Raw genomic sequence first — 19,792 nt, forward strand, 5'->3', positions numbered from 1 at the left:
AAGATACATGCACCTCAATGTTCACAGAAGCGCTATTTACAATAGCCAAGACACAGAAGCTACCTAAATATCCATCAACAGATGAATGGATAAAGAAGATGTGATATATATATATACAATGGAATTCTACTCAGTCATAAAAAGAATGAAATAATGCCCTTTGCAGCAACAGAGATGGACCCAAAGATTGTCATACTAGGCAAAGTAAGTCAGACAAGACAAATACTATATGATATTACTTATATGATACAAATGAACTAGTTTACAAAACAGAAACAGACTCTCAGACATATAAAACAAATTTATGGTTACCAAAGGGGAAATGGGGTGGGAGAGGGATAAATTAGGAGTTTGGGATTAGCAGATATACACTACTATATAAAAAATAAACAACAAGGCCCTACTGTATAGCACAGGGAACTATATTCAATATTCTATAGTAAACCATAAAGGAAAAGAATATGAGGAATATATATATATACGAATCACTTTGCTGTACACCAGAAACTAAAACAACATTGTGAATCAACTATACTTCAATAAAAATAATAATATCAATAATAATAATAACAATGGAGCCAACCCTGCAGGTAAGAGAAGGTTTAAATCACCTTACCTTTGGTTGTCTGTCAACTCCCTTCACAGTAGTCATGGTTGGTGAGGGGCCCAGCCAGCCAAGTCAGGTGGTTCCAGTGTCCACAAGAAATTCAGTTCTCCTACCTGCTATGTCGAGGGTGACCCGAGGCTCTGCCAGAGTGATGAGGATGGGTTGAGCAGGGTCTGAAGCCAGGCAGACATTGGGGCTCCCTCAGTCTGTGTGTCCAAATCTCTTATCCTAGAGATTCAAGAGGAACTGGGGTCAGTTGAGGTTGTCCTTTGGTTATTCCACAGGAGGGCGCTCTGGACATCCCCTCCCTTCCAGTGTTCCTCCTTCTGCAAAAGGCACACTGGTTTTGGTCCAGGCGGCTTCTAGGCTGTGTGTTTGGTCTTCTCAGCTCTCTAGGGTCGCCTGAAGGTGGCCACTTAATCAGAGCAGTCAAAAGCTGCATTTTTTTTCTATATTAGAACAAAGAATATCCTATCCTATTCTATCCTTATTGGCCTCATCTGTTAAGGCTTGGTTATTGTAGACCTTGAAGGCCTCCTCTACCAAGGTTGACAATGGGGTTTGGGGCCCAGCCTCAAGCTTTTGTAATTTTCTCCTGATATCAGGAGTGGACTGGGTGATAAAATGCATGGCCATGGCGACCTCCCCTCTGAAGACTCAGGGTCTGTACTTGAGTCCTTCCTGAATGCCACTGTCACCAGGCTCAGGAAGACTGTAGGGTTTTCATCCTTCTCCTGTGTAACTTCTTGGACCTTAGCATAATTTACAGGTTTCACCATACACCTTTTCATTCCTTCTGATATACAAGTGATGTGTCAACATAGCCTGGCCTACGTGATCGTCAGAGTCCCAGTGTGGGATTGCACCACCACCAGCTTGATAAATTTGGTGGTGTGGATTTGTGGCCAATAGGCAATCTGTGTGTCCCCTGGCCTTTCTCAGTATAAGCTCTGTTTCATCCAGGGTGCAACAGTGGGCCAGAATAACTATGATGTCCTGCCAGGTCAGGGAAAATGTTAACCCCAGCCTGATAAATTCATCCCTATACTTATCAGGGTTCTCTGAGAACCTGCCAAACCCCTCCTTACAGATTCCTAGGTCCCCCAACGTGCACTCTAGTAACCCTCCTTTCTCTTCAGCTGCTTCCCGGAGGGGGTAAAGGCCTTGTGGGGCAAAAGTGAGGGCTAACTTGAACCCTCACTGAAGAAAGCACTGGGGGCTTCGATTTGGGGGTTTCTGATTAAAAGTTCGAGTATGCATTCCTACGTTTTGAAAACAGCTGTAACCTCTTTTTTTTGACTATTTTTGCCTTGACACTTTCAGGTTACTAAGAGACCATATTTTATCCTGAACATATATCAAGACTATTCTGTAATCTAACCTTCAGAAAATCTTTATCGAAAAGTTATTTCTAATATGAAAGTTACGTAAGTGAGAGTCTAACCCAGATGCAGCTTGGCTTAATACATCGTGGGACTATCAATTCAGGCAAACATTTCAAGTGACTCTATAGAGCTACACTCTTCCATGTGGGAGTGAAGACCACAGCTTTGTTTTTGTTTTTGCAATTGACATCACAGTTTACATTAGGCTTGAGAATCTGTTATCTAGGCTGACTGGCTTTGAATATGTTTTCCCCAAACTAATATACTGCTAATGAGATTCTCCCTGAAAACATTTCAGGGTCTTTCATTGAGGGCTTTGATGAAGAAACGAATTATTATTTTCTTTGAAATATGAAAATCGTTTTTTCTTTATATCATAGAATTAAGCTTTTAAAATCTTTTTCTTTACTTTTATTATAGGTTTTTACAACTCTGTTAAAAGCAAAGACTTTATGATATGAACAATTAACTTTGTTTTTCCCAATAACAGATCATCAAAAGTTTAATGTTTTCAGCTATTTCTCATAGAGTTGCCTGAAAATATATTCATAATGATCACAAGCCACTGCTTCATTGTTCAATGATGAAATATATTATCCCCAAATGATTGCTTTGCGGTGGGTCAAGCAAACATTTAGTTTTTTTTTCAGGATTTAATAATTTCACAAAACTAAACATCTGCTGTCATTCTGCATACAAGCAAAGGCAGAATCATTAGGACTGACAACATAGACCAAAGCAGAAACAGATTAAAATGTATTTATCACACTAATAACATTATATCAAAAATATAAACCAAGAGAGAAAGATGGATTTTTCCTTATTCCTACCACTAATAAACTAAAATCCCTGAACATTATATAAAAAATAAACATAAGAGGAGAAGGCAGACTGGCTTGGGATCTTGGGATCCCTAGAGCTGAAGATCTAGCAACCTAGAATCTTTGATAGGCACTGACCAAAGTAAGTCTAAACAGAAACCTGCTCTCTCTAGCCAAAGGAACAGGAAAGGTTTAGCTTAACAAAACTTTTAGACAATTATCTGTGTACTCCAGGAAGACACCACAGGAAAAACTGTGGCTACACAGTGCCAGCAAAGGCTGAGTGGAGAGTTAGATTTCCACTTTTGCAAAGCTGCCAGGAGGTCTCCCAACACAAATGTCAGGGAGTGTCAGGGAGGCCAAAGAGGGAGCTGGAACTTTCATCCCTGCCAGCTGATAATGAAGCCACCATCTCCTCATGTCAGTGGAGACTCTATGGGAAGCTTGGGTTTCCACTTCCAACTGGCAGTTACAAGATGTCACCTCCCCTTCTCCATTGGGGTGGTGTCAGAGGAGGCCTAGCGAAGAGTCAGGGCTTTTATCATTGCCCACTTGTAATGAGGACCCATTCTAGCAGTTACGAGGAGGGTCACCCCGCCCCCCACTGCAGGGTGTCAGAAGGTGTTAATTGGAGAACCGGCTCTTATACCTCTACTTAACATTTCAGTCAAGTATGAACACTCCTCATAGTTGGGTAGCTCACCCTTCACTCATTCACGTAACACATTTACTGAGTGGCTCCCATGTGCAAATATGTTCTCACATGGGAAATACAGTGGAGAACAAATGGTCTCTGTCTCCTTGAAGACTTTTGAGAAGGTCTCCTTCTCCTCCTGGCATGGTGTCAGAGAAAGCCAGTTAAAACAAAGGTTTAAATAAGACACAGACTCTTATAATATGAAATTGTCCAAGTTTTAAATGAAAATCATCTCATATCAAGAATCAGGGATGGGACTTCCCTGGTGATCCAGTGGTAAAGAATCCACCTTCCAATGCAGAGGATGAGGGTTTGATCCCTGGTCGGGGAAATAAGATCCCACATGCCACGGGGCAACTAAGTCCGCATGCCACAACTACTGAGCCCAGGGCCTCAATGAGAGAGCCCGAGTGACACAAAAAACTACAGAGCCCCCAAACTCTGGAGCCCGCGTGCCACAACTAGAGAGAGCAAACCTGAAAACCACAACTAGAGAGAAGCCTGCACTGCAGTGAGAGATCCTGCAGGCTTCAATGAAGATCCCACATGTCACAACTAACACCCGCCGCAGCCAAAAAGATAAAGAAAATTAATTAATTAATTTACAAAAAAGAATCAGGGAGATTGGATGAAAAAAGACAGTCAGTAGATGGCAACACTAAGATAAGCAATGTTAGAATTATCTGAAAAGATAAATAAATAAAGCAGCCATGATAACAATGTTTTAACAGCAATTAATAACATGCTTGACACAAATGAGAAATAGAAAGCCTGAGCAAAGAAATAGGAAATCTCAGCAAAGAAACATAACATATAGAGAAGAACCAAATTTTACAACTAAAAACAAACAAACAAAAGATCCCAAACTACCAATTGAATGAAAGCTCAGTGAATGGGTTCAACAGTGGAATGGAGAGTACAGAGGAAAGAATTGGTAAACTAGAAGACAAAATAATAGAAATTGCATAGTCTGAATAACAGAATGAATTATGTTTAGCCCTAACATTAGTCCTTTAAGTGGCAGAAAAACAATAACAAAAAAAAATTAAGTAATCTTTCCAAAATAAGTTTTATCACCGTGTTTAAAAGATACAACTAAATATATTGAATTTTAAATATGCAGCTAGTTATGCTGGCATTAATTTTTTACTGTCTTAGTTTATCTCAAACACTTTCCTAAACAAAGCAAAAATTGAGAATAAAGAATAATATCTAGATTCTGAGAAAGTTTCACTGTACAGTTTCACTGTAATCCCAGAGAAATTCTTTTTCTGCCCTTTAATACAAACCAGAAACATTTCAATTATACTTCTCTTAAATCCTTAAAATGATAAAGTGGACTCAGGGATCTCTTGGGTTACCTTTTTTGCCTCCAAACCACAGGGTATGTATATTTTAAAATAACATGTTGACATTTCTGTAAAATTGTGTATAAACCCTGGTGCCATAATCCTAAATTTACAGACATAAAACTAAATGTTAAAATTCCTTGAACCATGACTGTATCATTTTGTATTAGCTATTAAACCATTCTCAACACACCATAATCACAACAAATTCTAATTCTTTAGCTTTTATTCGAGTCCCTAAGGCAATTTTCTCTGTCAGTTTTCAAATCATCTCATAGCATGGCCTTGAGAATAAACTCAGAAAGTGACTGGTAAATTGAGAATGTCTGTCTGTAATGTGACAATCTGTACATCTCAGTCCTTCATCCAGAGATAAATAGACTCAAAAATACACAGGACAATGTGGAATGATAACACATAAAAGCACCTTATGAGAGGAGGTAGATTCTTTTTAATTACAGAAAAGCCTTTTAATTGCCATCTTCCCTCTCAGTATCTCAGTTTGTTCCTCAAAAATCTTCAAGAACGCAGAGACTCTGTCCTCCACTGTATCTCCCACGTGATCTGGCACACGTCAGCCACTCAGTATATGTGTTATGTGAATGAGTGACAAGTAAACTACCTTAATTTTAAGAGTGTTCCAATAATGAAATTAAAAGGAATAAAACATGTAAAAGCATGGTGTAAACTATGCAGTACTAGTCTACTAGCTGACCTACTTACTTCTTGTTCCTGCTTCTAGATCTAAACCATACTTATTTGCTCCTTTCCCCAAAAACATAGCTTTTGGTTTGTTTGTTTTTAAGACTATTTTTTGAGCAGTTTTAGATTTACAACACAACTGAGACGCAAGTGCAAAGATTTCTCATATAGCCCCTGCCCCCTCCCATGCACAGACTCTCCCATTATTAATATCACTCACCAAAAAGTACATTTTTACCAAGGATGAACCTACATTGACACATCATAATCACCCAAAGCCCATAGTTTACCTTAGGGTTCACTCTTGGTGTGTATACTCTATGGGTGTGCGTAAAAGTATAATGACATAGCCATCATAATCATTACAATATCTTGCAGTGTTTTCACTGCGCTAAAAGTCCTTTGTGCTCTGCCTATTCATCTCTTCCCATCTCCACCCCCCAGCAACCACTGATCTTTTTACTGTCTCCACAGTTTTGCCTTTCCCAGAACGTCATGTGTCTGGAATCATACAGTAGGTAGCCTTTTCAGATTGGCTACTTTCACTTAGAAATAAGAATGTAAGGTTTGTTGTTCAGCACTGAGATTCTAATCTTCTGGTCCAGACCTGCCACCTGCTAACTCTCTTTTTTCAGTCTTCTACATCCATAGGATTATCATATTCATTCCATAGAGATTTTAGTTCCTGACTGTGATGGTTACTTTTATATGTCAACTTGGATAGACTCTGGTGCCCAGTGTTTGGCCAAACGTTAGCTACTGTGAAGTTTGTTTGTTTGTTTTTAGATGTGATTAACATTAAACAATAAGTAGACCTTAAGTAAAGCATATCACCCTCTATGATGTGTACGGGCCTCATCGCATCAGTTTGCGAAGAGAAAACACTGACGTTTCCCAAAGAAGAGGGAATTCTGCCTGAAGACTAAAATACAAACCCTGCCTGAGTTTCCAGCCTGCCGGTCAGCCCTGCAGATTTAGACTTGCCAGCCCTCACAGTCTTGCAAGCCAACTCCTTAAAATCTCTCTCTCCTGTATTCATTCTCTCTCTCTCTCCCCTTTAGTGTACTAACTTCTACACTTATGGAGCAAATAGTACTATTGAGACAGAGCAAACATTAACAATTGATTCCTACTGAGAATATACATGTCATTGAGTTACAATGGGGACTGTGTTCTCTGAAACATGATTCATTGTATTCACTGTCTGGGTTCAGAGCAGAAGCTAAGGCAGAGCAGAATAATGTAAAGTGGAATATTTAAGTAGTGGGACAGGAAAACATCGGAATGACCTGAGAGTATTATCATATAAACATTTATTAACTTAGTTGAAAATATTGCCTGCTTCTTAAGAACCTTGCTGATAATTTTCTTTGAAAGCCAAGTGGAATGATAAGCATAGGCAGAGGAAATCCATGAAGGTAGAAAATCCCTGGATTCTAGATTAAGGTATTTTCCTCACATTTTATGGATTCTGTATACTATATATACTCTCCCTTTTTAAAGTACACTTTACATTCCTTCTGGTAGTAAAGATAGTCTTCAAGCTGAAAATCAATGTATACTATGAGCTGAGGGTGAATTTCCTTCATTTACTTTAATGAAACATTTATTTTTCTGCATATTTCGATGTACGGAACACAATGATCCATATTTAGTAAAAGCACAGAACAAAAGTAGATCAATTATAAATCTATCAAACTTGGGTTATTAACAGTACTCTAGCAGTCATACTTGTGGGTAAAAAAAATTATATTACACATTTCTACCTGGTACAATGTACAATTCGTATAGGCTTATTGCCCCCAAAACAAACACCTTTTCCAAAGAGTAAGTAAAACTTTACTGATTTCTGGATGGCAGTTTTGTATCATATGTTCTCATTTTAAAAGATAAATAGATGCTTCTTGTGATAGGCTAAATAGTTGTCCCCCCAAATTGTCCATGTTCTAAAATCAGAATACATTACCTTATGTGGTAAAAGGGGACATACCTATGTGATTAGGTTAAGGGTTTTGATATGAGGTCATTTTCCTGGATTTTTGGGTGTGTCCAATGTAGTCAGAAAGATCCTTATAAAAGGAAGGTAATAGGTCACAGAAAGGAGAAGGTGATATGACCAAAGAAGCAGATGTTGGAGTGATGTGACCATAAGCCAACAGCTTTAAGAAACTGGACAAGAAACAGATTCTCCCCTGAAGCATCTAGAACAATGCCAACTTCTTGTTTTCTGCCCTGTAATACCCCTTTTGAATATTAGGCCTCCAGAACTGATAAAAGAAAAACAATTTTTATTGTTTTAATTCACTAAATTTGCAGTAATTCATTACAGCAGCAATAGAAAATTAACACACTTCTTTTCAGAAAAAAGTGATCGACATTTATATATATAAATGTTTTAAGTAATTTAAGGTGAAAATCTATAGGTGCAGTTATTTTCTAAATATATGCTGAAATATATATTATATATTATATATATAGGCTGAAATATATATGATGAAAATATTTGTAATCTCTTTTGGCACATTATGAGTAGGAAAAACTTAAAACGCTATTAAGGTCTACTTCCTTATGATAGAAGTATTCCATAAAACAAAAGATAATTTTTGAGATGGAGCATAAATAGTTATATTTAAAATCCACTGTACACAATTTATTTTTAATGGACTTCATAAGCATATTCATTGAAATGTATAACTATTTTGATTTATCATCTCACAGATTAGAATTATCTAGATATAATCAATCTTAGTAAATTAAGTCAATAGTTTGTTTAAAAACATTTCTATTTTGTCTCGATCTGTTTCATTTTTTTAAACTGTGAGCATGTCTGAATTGGGGAAGAGGCGAAACAGAAAATGACTGTAATAAGAAATAATGATATAAAGAGTGAATTTTCTAGATATAAAATATGGTAATTATCATATATTAGCAAACATATTAAAACTTGAAAGAAACTAATTTACACTGAATAAAATCAATATTTACTGTTCTATATGGGAAAAATCTTACTGATATTGAATTTTAACATCACTGAAATTATATAGCAGTTCTTTCTACTAAGGTTGATTATTCATTTTATCTTTTGAATAATAGCTTCCAGTTAATATGTATTTTTAAAAGAATAAATTATGAGCCTTTGTCTATTGGTAATTGCCATAATGAACAGCTATAAATTTAATAATACAGTTGAAAACATTTTATTATTTCAAGTGTATTAACATAGATCCTACTGAGAAAGCCAAAAAATTGCCTTTACGAATTATGTTTCTGGAGAAACAAAGAGGAAAATGTTTGAGCAATCTGTGGAGAATCCTGTCTGAATCTACGAGGTAATGAAATTAAAAGCGAGTGTTTTAAGAAAGGAGGAAGACATGAGTCTGTTCAGGGCAGAAGAAATGATAAATGACCAAGAAATATATTTAAAAAATAGTAACAACCTTACTAGTAATGAAAGAAATACAAAATTTAAAATATTTTAAGATCTAATGTGTTGCTTATCAAACTGGGAAGTGATTTTTAACATGATGGTGAGCAGATTTCTTATAATCTGATGGAGAGTGACACGTTTCCATTGTGACAGTGGTGGAGTGAGCTTCAAACTTTACAGACTATCTAAGGATGAACTGGCAACACTTTGTGCCTCCAGTTCCTAGCAGATATTTACTTTGAACATGAACAACACTGCCCTCTTAATGCAGCAAGGAAAATCTGGGAAAGTTTCCTGAAAGGTAGGTACTAATACCTTCTTTTAGCTGGATATAACCATATTCAGTTTCTATGAAGACTGTGAACAATTCAGTGGTGGTCTTTCTCAACTACTGTATGAAATTATTTGTAAATATGATGCCTGAGGAGGATCATGACAAGCAGTTTCGTTCTGTGTCATAACTAAAGGATAACCACAGAAAGGAGTTAAGAACCTGACACAGTGTTTGTAATGAAAAAGAGGTAATGGAGAGTGCAATACTTTCAATACAGTCATAAAAAGCCCATTGGCGGTAACTTGATGTGTGTGAAAATTATTTGTTTTCCACTAACATGAAACATAGACCATGTCTTTCAAGTAGCTGGATTTCATATACCTCCTGCCATGCTGTGTACACCACAAGTCCTTTGAAGTGCTCACATTTCTCCATGCAGCAGTAAGTCATTAGTGTTTGTGAGAGAGAAAGATGAAAAACTGGCAGGGGAGGAAGCATTAGGAAGTACATTTTTTAGTTATTAAAATATTGAACCAGAAAATCTAAATTTCATGACATTTTATTTTATTTTTTTCGGTGTGAATTTGTATTTTTTTTCTTTTGAGCATATCGATTGGAGTATAATTGCTTTACAATGGTGTATTAGTTTCTGCTTTATAACAAAGTGAATCAGCTATACATATACATATAGCCCCATATCTCCTCCCTCTTGCGTCTCCCTCCGACAAGCTAGTTGATATGATTTCAATTTTCCTATATTTCCCAAGGCTTGATTTCTGATCCAAGATATGATCTATCCTGGAGAATGTTCCATGAGCACTTGAGAAGAAAGTAATTCTGTTGTTTTTGGATGGAATGTCCTACAAATAACAATTCAGTTCTTGTTGTTTAATGTGTCATTTATAGGTTGTGTTTCCTTATTTATTTTCATTTTGGAAGATCTGTCCATTGGTGAAAGTGGGGTGTTAAAGTCCCCTACTATGATTGTGTTACTGTCGATTCCCCCTTTTATGGCTGTTAGCATTTGCCTTATGTATTGAGGTGCTCCTATGTTGGGTGCATAAATATTTACAATTGTCATATATTCTTCTTGGACTGATTCCTTGATCATTATGTAGTGTCCTTCCTTGTCTCTTGTAATAGTCTTTATTTTAAAGTCTATTTTGTCTGATATGAGAATTGCTGCTCCAGCTTTCTTTTGATTTCCATTTGCATGGAATATCTTTTCTATCCCCTCACTTTCAGTCTGTATGTGTCCCTAGGTGTGAAGTTGGTCTCTTGTAGACAACATATATACAGGTCTTATTTTTGTATACATTCAGCCAGTCTATGTCTTTTGGTTGGAACATTTAATCCATTTACATTTAAGGTAATTATTGATATGTATGTTCCTATTACCATTTTCTTAATGTTTTGGGTTTGTTTTTGTGGGTCTTTTCCTTTCTCTTCTGTGTCCTGCCTAGAGAAGCTCCTTTAGCATTTGTTGTAGAGCTGGTTTGGTGGTGCTGTATTCTCTTAGCTTTTGCCTGTCTGTAAAGGTTTTAATTTCTCCTTCAAATCTGAATGAGACCCTTGCTGGGTAGAGTAATCTTGATTGTAGGTTTTTCCCTTTCATCACTTTAAATATGTCCTGCCACTCCCTTTTGGCTTACAGAGTTTCTGCTGAAAGATTAACTGTTACCCTTATGGGGATTCCCTTGTATGTTATTTGTTGCTTTTCCTTTGCTGCTTTTAATATTTTTTCTTTGTTTTTAATTTTTGATAGTTTGATTAATATGTGTCTTGGCGTGTTTCTCCTTGGGATTTATCCTGTATGGGACTCTCTTCATTTCCTGGATTTGATTGACTATTTTCTTTCCCATATTAGGGAAGTTTTCAACTATAATCTCTTCAAATATTTTCTCAGTCACTTTCTTTTTCTCCTCTTCTTCTTGGACCCCTATAATTTGAATGTTGGTGCGTTTAATGTTGCCCCAGAGGTCTCTAAGACTGTCCTCAATTCTTTTCATTCTTTTTTCTTTATTCTGCTCTGCTGTAGTTATTTTTACTATTTTATCTTCCAGGTCACTTATCTGTTATTCTGCTATTGATTCCTTCTAGAGAATTTTTAATTTCATTTACTGTGTTGTTCATCATTTGTTTGTACTTTAGTTCTTCTAGGTCCTTGTTAAATGTTTCTTTTATTTTCTCCATTCTATTTCCAAGATTTTGGATCATCCTTACTACCATAACTCTGAATTCTTTTTCAGGTAGACTGCCTATTTCCTCTTCATTTGTTTGGTCTGGTGGGTTTTTACCTTGCTCCTTCATCTGGTGTACGTTTCTCTGTCTTCTCATTTTGCTTAACTTACTGTGTTTGGGGTCTCCTTTTTGCAGGCAGCAGGTTTGTAGTTCCTGTTGTTTTTGGTGTCTGCCCCCAGTGGTTAAGGTTGGTTCAGTGGGTTGTGTAGGCTTCCTGGTCGAGGGGACTGGTACCTGTGTTCTGGTGGATGAGGCTGGATCTTGTCTTGCTGGTGAGCAGGACCATGTCAGGTGGTGTGTTTTGGGGTGTCTGACCTTATTATTATCTTAGGCAGCCTCTTTGTTAATGGGTGCAGTTGTTTTCCTGTCTTGCTACTTGTTTTGCATAAGGTGTCCAGCACTGTAGCTTGCTGGTCGTTGAGTGGAGCTGTGTCTTAATGTTGAGGTGGAGATCTCTGGGAGATTTGATATTATGTGGAGCTAGGAGGACTCTGGTGAACCAATGTCCTGAACTTGGGTCTCCCACTTCAGAGGCACAGGCCTGACACCTGGCCAGAGCAAGACAACCCTGTCCACCACATGGCTCTGAAGACACGGGAGAAAAAAAGAAAGAAAGAAGGAAAATAAAATAAAGTTATTTAAAAAAAAATATTAAAAATAAAAAAATTAAAAATAAAGAAAAAGAAGAGAGCAACCAAACCAGAATACAAATCCACCAATAATAACAAGTGCTAAAAACTATACTAAAAAAAAAAAAGAAAAGGAAAAAACCCCAAAATAACGGACAGACAGACCCCTAGGACAAGTGGTAAAAGCAAAGCTATACAGTCAAAATCACACAAAGAAGCATACATATACACATTCACGAAAAGAGAAAAAGGGAAAAAAGTCTATATATAAAAATAAAGGAAGAGAGCAACAAAATCAACAAACAAATATACCAATGATAATAAACTCTAAATACTAAACTAAGATAAACATAAAACTAGAAACAAATTAGATGTAGAAAGAAAACCCCAAGTCTACAGTTCTTCCCAAAGTCCACCACCTCAATTTTTAGATGATTCCTTGTCAATTCAGGTATTCCAGAGATGCAGGGTGCATCAAGTTGATTGTGGAGATTTAATCCGCTGCTCCTGAGGCTGGTGGGAGAGATTTCCCTTTCTCTTCTTTATTCCCACAGCTCCTGGGTTTCAGCTTTGGATGTGGCCCCACCTCTGCGTGTAGGATGCCTGAGGGTGTCTGTTCCCTGCCCAGACAGGACGGGCTTAAAGGAGCAGCTGATTAGGGAGCTCTGGCTCACTCAGGCTGGGGGGGTGGGGAGAGTGAGGGGTACGGAATGAGGGGCGAGCCTGCAGTGGCCCAGTGTGACATTGCAGCAGCCTGAGGTGTGCCGTGTGATCTCCCAGGGAAGTTGTCCCTGGATCATGGTACCCTGGCAATGGTGGGCTGCACAGCCTCCTGGGAGGGGAGGTGTGGATAGTGACCTGTGCTTGCATACAGGCTTCTTGGTGGCTGCAGCAGCAGCCTTAGAGTTTCTGGCCATCTCTGGTGTCTGTGCTGATAGCCGTAGCTAGTGCCCATCTTTGGAGTTCGTTTAGGTGATGCTCTGAATCCCCTCTCCTTGCACACCCTGAAACAATGGTCTCTTGCCTCTTAGGCAGGTCCGGACTCTTTCCCGGACTCTCTCCTGTCTAGCTGTGGTGCACTAGCCCCCTTCAGGCTGTGTTCACGCAGCCAACCCTAGTCCTCTCCCTGGGATCTGATCTCCGAAGTCCGAGCCTCAGCTCCCAGATCCGACCTGCCCCTGCAGGGGAGCAGACAAGCCTTTTAGGCTGGTGAGTGCTGGTCGGCACTGATCCTTTCTGTGGGAATCTCTTAGCTTTGCCTTCTGCATCCTGATTGCTGTGCTCTACTCTGTGGCTCTGAAGCTTCTCCCCACCGACCCCATCTCCACCAGTGAAGGGGCTTCCTAGTGTGTGGAAACTTTTCCTCCTTCACAGCTCCCTCCCAGAGGTGCAGGTCCCGTCCCTATTCCTTTGTCTCTGTTCTTTCTTTTTTTCTTTTGCCCTACCCAGGTACGTGGGGAGTTTCTTGCCTTTTGGGAAGTCTGAGGTCTTTTGCCAGCGTTCAGTAGGTGTTCTGTAGGAGTTGTTCCACATGTAGATGTACTTCTGATGTATTTGTGGGGAGGAAGGTGATCTCCACATCTTACTCCTCCGCCATCATGAAGGTTTCCTCCCATGACATATTTTAGACTCTTAAGATATAGAATGTTAGAAAAACACCATTCATTTCAGTAGTCTTATTTGAAAGATACAATCTTTTTCTTTTCAGTTTAAGAATTTTTCATGTGCTTTCATTATCTTCAGAATCTGTCTATATGGGTAGGTAGGATTTAGGGGATTCAGACATTGCATACAAATGAAGTGTTGGTGGAAACAACAATCTCTGAAAAAATTTCTAAAAGACTTATGCCAATTGCATGGACATGTTGTATTTAACAATACTAGCACTACTTGAATCAGAACAAACCATAAAACCTGGCACTCAAGGAAACTATAGAAGCCCAGGTTCTTTCTTTGTGCAAACCATTTCTCACAACCTTACCCTTTAAGATCACCAGCTTATGTTGTCTTTCTTCTTTGGGTTTAATATTGCATTGATGTTCTCTTGCTGTATAAAAATTATCACAAACTTAGCGATTAACACACAAATGTACTATCTCTGTTTCTCTGGGTCTCTTGTCTAGGTATGGGTTCACTGGGCCTCTGCTTAGTGTCTCTCTCACGAGGCTGAAATCAAGCTGTTGGTTGTATTTCTTTTCTTTATGAAGCTCTGATCCTTTTTCAAGCTCACATGGATGTTGGCAGAATTCATTTCCTTGAAGCCATAGGCCAGATAGATGTTCCCGTTCTTTTGCTGGCTGTCAGTTTTTAAGCCTTTGCCATGTGGTTGCCTCCAATTTTCTGACTTCAGGAAGGGCCCACCTGATTACAACAGGCCCACCCAGATAATCTCCATTTTGATTAACTCAAAATCAATTGGTTAGTAGCCTACTTATGAGATTAATATTACATGTTCTTCCATCACTCAAGGGGTGGGGATTTTGCAAGATGTGCACATCAGGGGGTGTGAATCCTGGGCTATCTGCCTACCACAGATATGTAAGTGCATGTTTCTTGCTTGGCCTCAATATGCCATTACTACTTGAAATTCCACCTTGATGTGAATGATGATACATTTGCTGTGCTTTATAGGAGGTGTTAATCAAACATTAATTTTGCCAATAAAACATAAAATTGGCTCTTTATAAAACTCCTGCCTCAAACTTTAGGGAAGGATCTGAAATTTTATACTTTGATTAAAGCTCTTGGTATGGTGTTTAAGTTTCCTTTCTGGCATTTTTCAGTGTAGAATAAAACTATCCATAAGATCCACTGGTGTGAATAAGGGGAAAAAATGAGATTTTGATTCCTGTATTGTTAATAATAACTTGATTAAAAGCTTACTCTGTGATAAGTCCTGTACACGATGCCAAGATTTCTGCCACATAATCCTCATCTCAGTCTTTTGAAGTCAATATCGTTATCCTAAATTACAGATGAAGAAGGAGAAGCTCAGAGAAGATGACACCTCTGAGAAGTGTCTAAGCTGGGTCTATATTCTTCCCTGTCTGCACCACATCCCTGATGATAAATTCATTCAGACAGAAACTGCTGTTCTAAAGCAGAAGTTACCCATGGAACCACACAGTCTTTGATCCTTGCATGGCATATTAGAGCAACTCTGAAATGGTTACTTTTAAAGTGTCTTCTGTGGAATGATGAAATTCTGGAAATGTGTTATAAGGGCTATCTGAGAGATAAAGGAAAGACTAAATAAATGACATTATCTCTTCAGATACATTGTGGCATTTGGGACAAGGGGAGGTTATTTTACTAAAATATGGTAGAAAATCAGCCCTATTGTTCAGCATCCTATTGTTTAAATAAATAAGAAAAAATATATAGAGAAAGAAAATAAATATTTTTCTCTCCTCTCCATGTATATTTATATTATATACAGATATATTTCTTCCTCTCTCTATATACATAGAGAGAAAGATATATATATATCCTCAATATTTCAATCATTTAGGAGTAAGTTGGAGATATTATCATGTCCCTTTACCTCTGAAATGCAATATATTCTAAGGCAGATCTAACATTTAAATAAGTATTCTTTTTCCTAATTAGGTAAAAATTAATTTTTGAACATTTGTTCTCTGGCTCTTTTTTGGCTGCTGTGACCAAACAGAGTAAACACACGTCGTCCACAGACAACGCTCTTAATTTTTTAAAATCACTTAGTAACATTTAAAAATCCTTCCTTGGATCTTATTACTGTTTCTTACATGGCTCAGGGTAAGGATACTGATCATTTTCTATGCCTGTGATAGATTGTTGTTATTCCTCAATGTGTTATCATCCTTGAATTTTTACCACCAGGTCCTGATCAACATGTTCTGTTTTTATCCAATGGAATTTTCACATCCCTTCTCCTGGACCCTGTGCTGTACCTGTGTTGCTGCCTGTCTAGAGTATGCACACAGTTGATTGTAAGTACTACTAATAAATTATTTTCCAAAGTGTTTGCACAGTATCCACTTGTTCTATCAGTATATTGGTTCACCTTGCTCTATAATTGCAGCAACATATTTAAAAATTTTCAAATCTGTTACTGTGAATTATTTTCTCATTGTACTTTTATTATGCAGCATTTCCTGATGTTGAGCATCATTCCTATATTTATTGTTCATTTGTGTTTTCTTTTGTGTAAAATTTCTTTTTATATAGTTTCTTTTCTATTAGAGTTCTTCTTTTTATCTTACTGATTTGCAAAATTTGTATATTTTCTCTACACTAATAGTTTTCTGTTACATCTGCTGAAATATTGCCTCCTGGTTGAGGACTTGTCTTTTCACTTTCTTTATAGTATCTTAAGACAACAGAATTTTATAATTTTGTGATTTAATTTATCACTTTCCCCATGATAGTTTGCTTATCTTATTTATAAAATGAAACAAAATAAAACAAAAATCTTTCCTTTCTTCAGAGTCATGAGTATATTTCCTATATTGTTTTGAAGAATTTTAAATATCTGCATTTCACATTTCAGCTCGAAATCTATCTGGAATTTTTTTTTTTTTTTTTTGCGGTACGCGGGCCTCTCACTGTTGTCGTCTCTCCCGTTGCGGAGCACAGGCTCCGGATGCGCAGGCTCCGGATGCACAGACTCAGCGGCCATGGCTCACGGGCCCAGCCGCTCCGTGGCATGTGGCATCTTCCCGGACCGGGGCACGAACCCGGGCCCCCTGCATTGGCAGGCAGACTCTCAACCACTGCGCCACCAGGGAAGCCCTATCTGGAATTTTAAGTACTTGTTAGATAAGTTAAAAAATTTTTTTTGCTTGTTTTATTAGGAAAACACCTTTATTAGGAAAGATTTATAGCACTGCTTTTAATACCTTTCTTCACTACTGATCATAAATACTGCCTCGTTTTATATGTGTAATCCACATATGTGAATCTACCTCTGACATCTACTTATTCCTCTTGATCCATGTGACCATCCAATATGCCAATAGGAAGCTACCGCTGGCTCCCAACATCCAAACTTCCAGCAACAGAGGCCAGTGCTTAGTCCTCGATATGACACTATTTGTTGAGGAAGCCAACCAGAAACAAACCAGCTATTGCTTAGATACCATCTTTCTACCCAATACTTCTGTCTCATGCTTTTTTCCACAGGTAACAGACCTGCATCACAATTTGAAATCTCCTCCTAACCATTTCTTCTCCCAAGCTCTTTATATTTCACAAGTGTTTTCTCAAATAAATCTCTTGCCCATCTAATCTAGTCTTTCTGTCAGATGTCATGAACTGAAACATATGTTCCTTCTGAGAGCATCAGCTTAAATTTCTTTCAAGTATCTGAAATCGCTACCATTGGATAATTATTTTAGACAAATTCTAAGCTCGTGTGTTTTTGAACCATAAATTTTGCTTCGCATAAATTTTGGTTAATGAAAATATAATTTCAGTTCTAATTATTTTCCTCTCATCTAAGAGACAATAGCCAAAGAGGTAAGTTTCCATACCATCTCCCTTTGGAACAATATATTGTCTTTTTTAAGATTTTCAATTTTAAAATTTATTTATTTATTTTATTTATTTTATTTGAGTATAGTTGATTTACAATGTTGTGTTAGGTTTAGGTGTGCGCATGGCCGCTGAGCCTGCGCGTCTGGAGCCTGTGCTCCGCAACGGGAGAGGCCACAACAGTGAGAGGCCCACGTACCGCAAAAAAAAAAAAAAAGAAAAAAAAAATTGGTCAAAGTTCTGACTTGCCACTTCACCAAAAATACTACTACAGACACTTCAACAAAGGAGATATACAGATGGCAAATATGCAAATGGAAAGATGCTCAACACCATTATTAGAAAAGTCCAAATGAAAACCACAAGGAAATAGCACTATAAAACTATTAATCTGGCTAAAAATTAAAAGACTAGCCATAAAAGTGTTGACAAAGTTGTGGAGAAAATGGAGCTCGCATCACTTCTCCTGGGAATGTAAAACGTTACAACCAGTTTAGAAAACAGTTCTGCAGTTTCCTAAAAAGTTAAATATACCCCTACAACATGATCTAACCATTCTGTTTGTTAGGTATTTACTTAAATGAAGTGAAAGCATATTTCTATACATAACCTTGTACATGAATGTACATTGCAGCTTTATTTGCAAGAGCCGCAAACTGGAAACAACCCAAGTGTATATTGGCTGGTAAATGGATGAACAAACTGTAGGATATTCCTACAATAGGATAATATTTAGCATAATAAAGAATGCACTATGCATACTTCAACATGGATGAATCTCAAAATAATTACTCTGAATGAAAGATATCAGACCAAAAAAGGGTACATATTTATGTTTTAAGATGGATAAAATTCCAGAAAGTGCAAACTAATCTATAGTGACAGAAAGCAAATCAGTTGTCCCCTGGGAAGGGAGGTAAAGGAGGGACTACAAAAAGTTCACAGGGAAATATCTGGGGAGATAGACAAATTCATTATCTTGAATGTGGTAAGCTTTCCGTGAATTTATATTTTATATTTGTCAAAAGTCATAAAATCATATACTTTAAATAGGTGCAGTTTATTGAATGCCAGTTATACATTAGTAAGATTGTTTAAAACCCAGTTAAAAAAAAACCAGATCTGGCTTCTGAGAAAATTAATTTCTTGCTTTACAGTCTTTGAATTAAAAATAGGTTTAACAATATTTAGCCATTACTTTAGCTGCTTTTTATTGATAAGAATTTTCAGGATGTGTAGCCTCATAAACAGCCAGAAATGGAATCCGCTTCTGAGATTCTTTTCCACACAATCTCAGTCATGAGCTGTTGAAGAAATACTGCTTTCTAAAACCAGAATATAAGAATACAATCGTACCTGTGAGATCTCCCTAGTTTTGTTCCATAACAAAAATGTGCTGATGTAATTATGAAATCCTTGTTTACTCTTTATTTTAAATCACACCTTATTAACCTTTCCATTCTTTTGGAAGCTACATCTATACTCAATGTTCCCCCTTTAACTGTTTTCTATTCATTAGAAATATACTAACCAGGACAGAGATATGGAGAAAAATCTTCGTAATTCCATCCAATGTTATCCTTAGTTGAAACTGAATCATCAGAATATTTGTTCAGCCTAATTCCAATTTGTCTAATACACTCTTGCCATATCCTTTATAGAAATTTACTTATCCTTATCTTGCTATACTAATTTATTAATTCTTTAAAAAGAAAGGATATTCAATGCTACTTTAACAGCTTCTAAGGTGCCTTCCAGTCCCTCCATTTAATAACAAATTCTAGAATTTTGGAAATTTTAGAAGCTAAGACTAAACCATTTTTCAAAATTCATGGATGCTTTCTTCCTCTACTAAACCCATATGTGTTTTCTTCAAAGATTATTGATCATGTTTCTATTATCATCTTAGCTCTTTGCCTGGAACAAAATTAACCAAGCTCATCATATGTACCCCATGAGGTTAACTCAGGGCTCCAAGTCTGAATTTTATGATTTCCTGAAAACTCTCGAGTAATACTTAATGGCAGTTACTTCTCATTTTAAACACACCGTTCTATCTTAATACCAAACTTTTAATCCCTACCGTATATTGAACATGGTACGAGATTTTCAATTTAAAATTAATGATTGTATCTCCCAAGTTTGG

General features: G+C 37.3%; 1 long non-coding RNA gene across 1 annotated transcript in view; it reads right to left on the bottom strand.

The window, feature by feature from the left end:
* Positions 1–402: 402 nt before the first annotated feature.
* The window catches only part of LOC307195376, a 197,825-nt gene continuing 178,435 nt past the window's right edge, over positions 403–19,792 (bottom strand). Inside the window, exon 3 of the long non-coding RNA XR_013830821.1 lies at positions 403–835. This is a non-coding gene — a long non-coding RNA (uncharacterized lncRNA). The remainder of the gene's footprint in view (positions 836–19,792) is intronic.

The sequence above is a fragment of the Stenella coeruleoalba genome (genome assembly GCF_951394435.1).
Source record: "Stenella coeruleoalba genome assembly, chromosome: 12".
Lineage (NCBI taxonomy): Eukaryota > Metazoa > Chordata > Mammalia > Artiodactyla > Delphinidae > Stenella > Stenella coeruleoalba.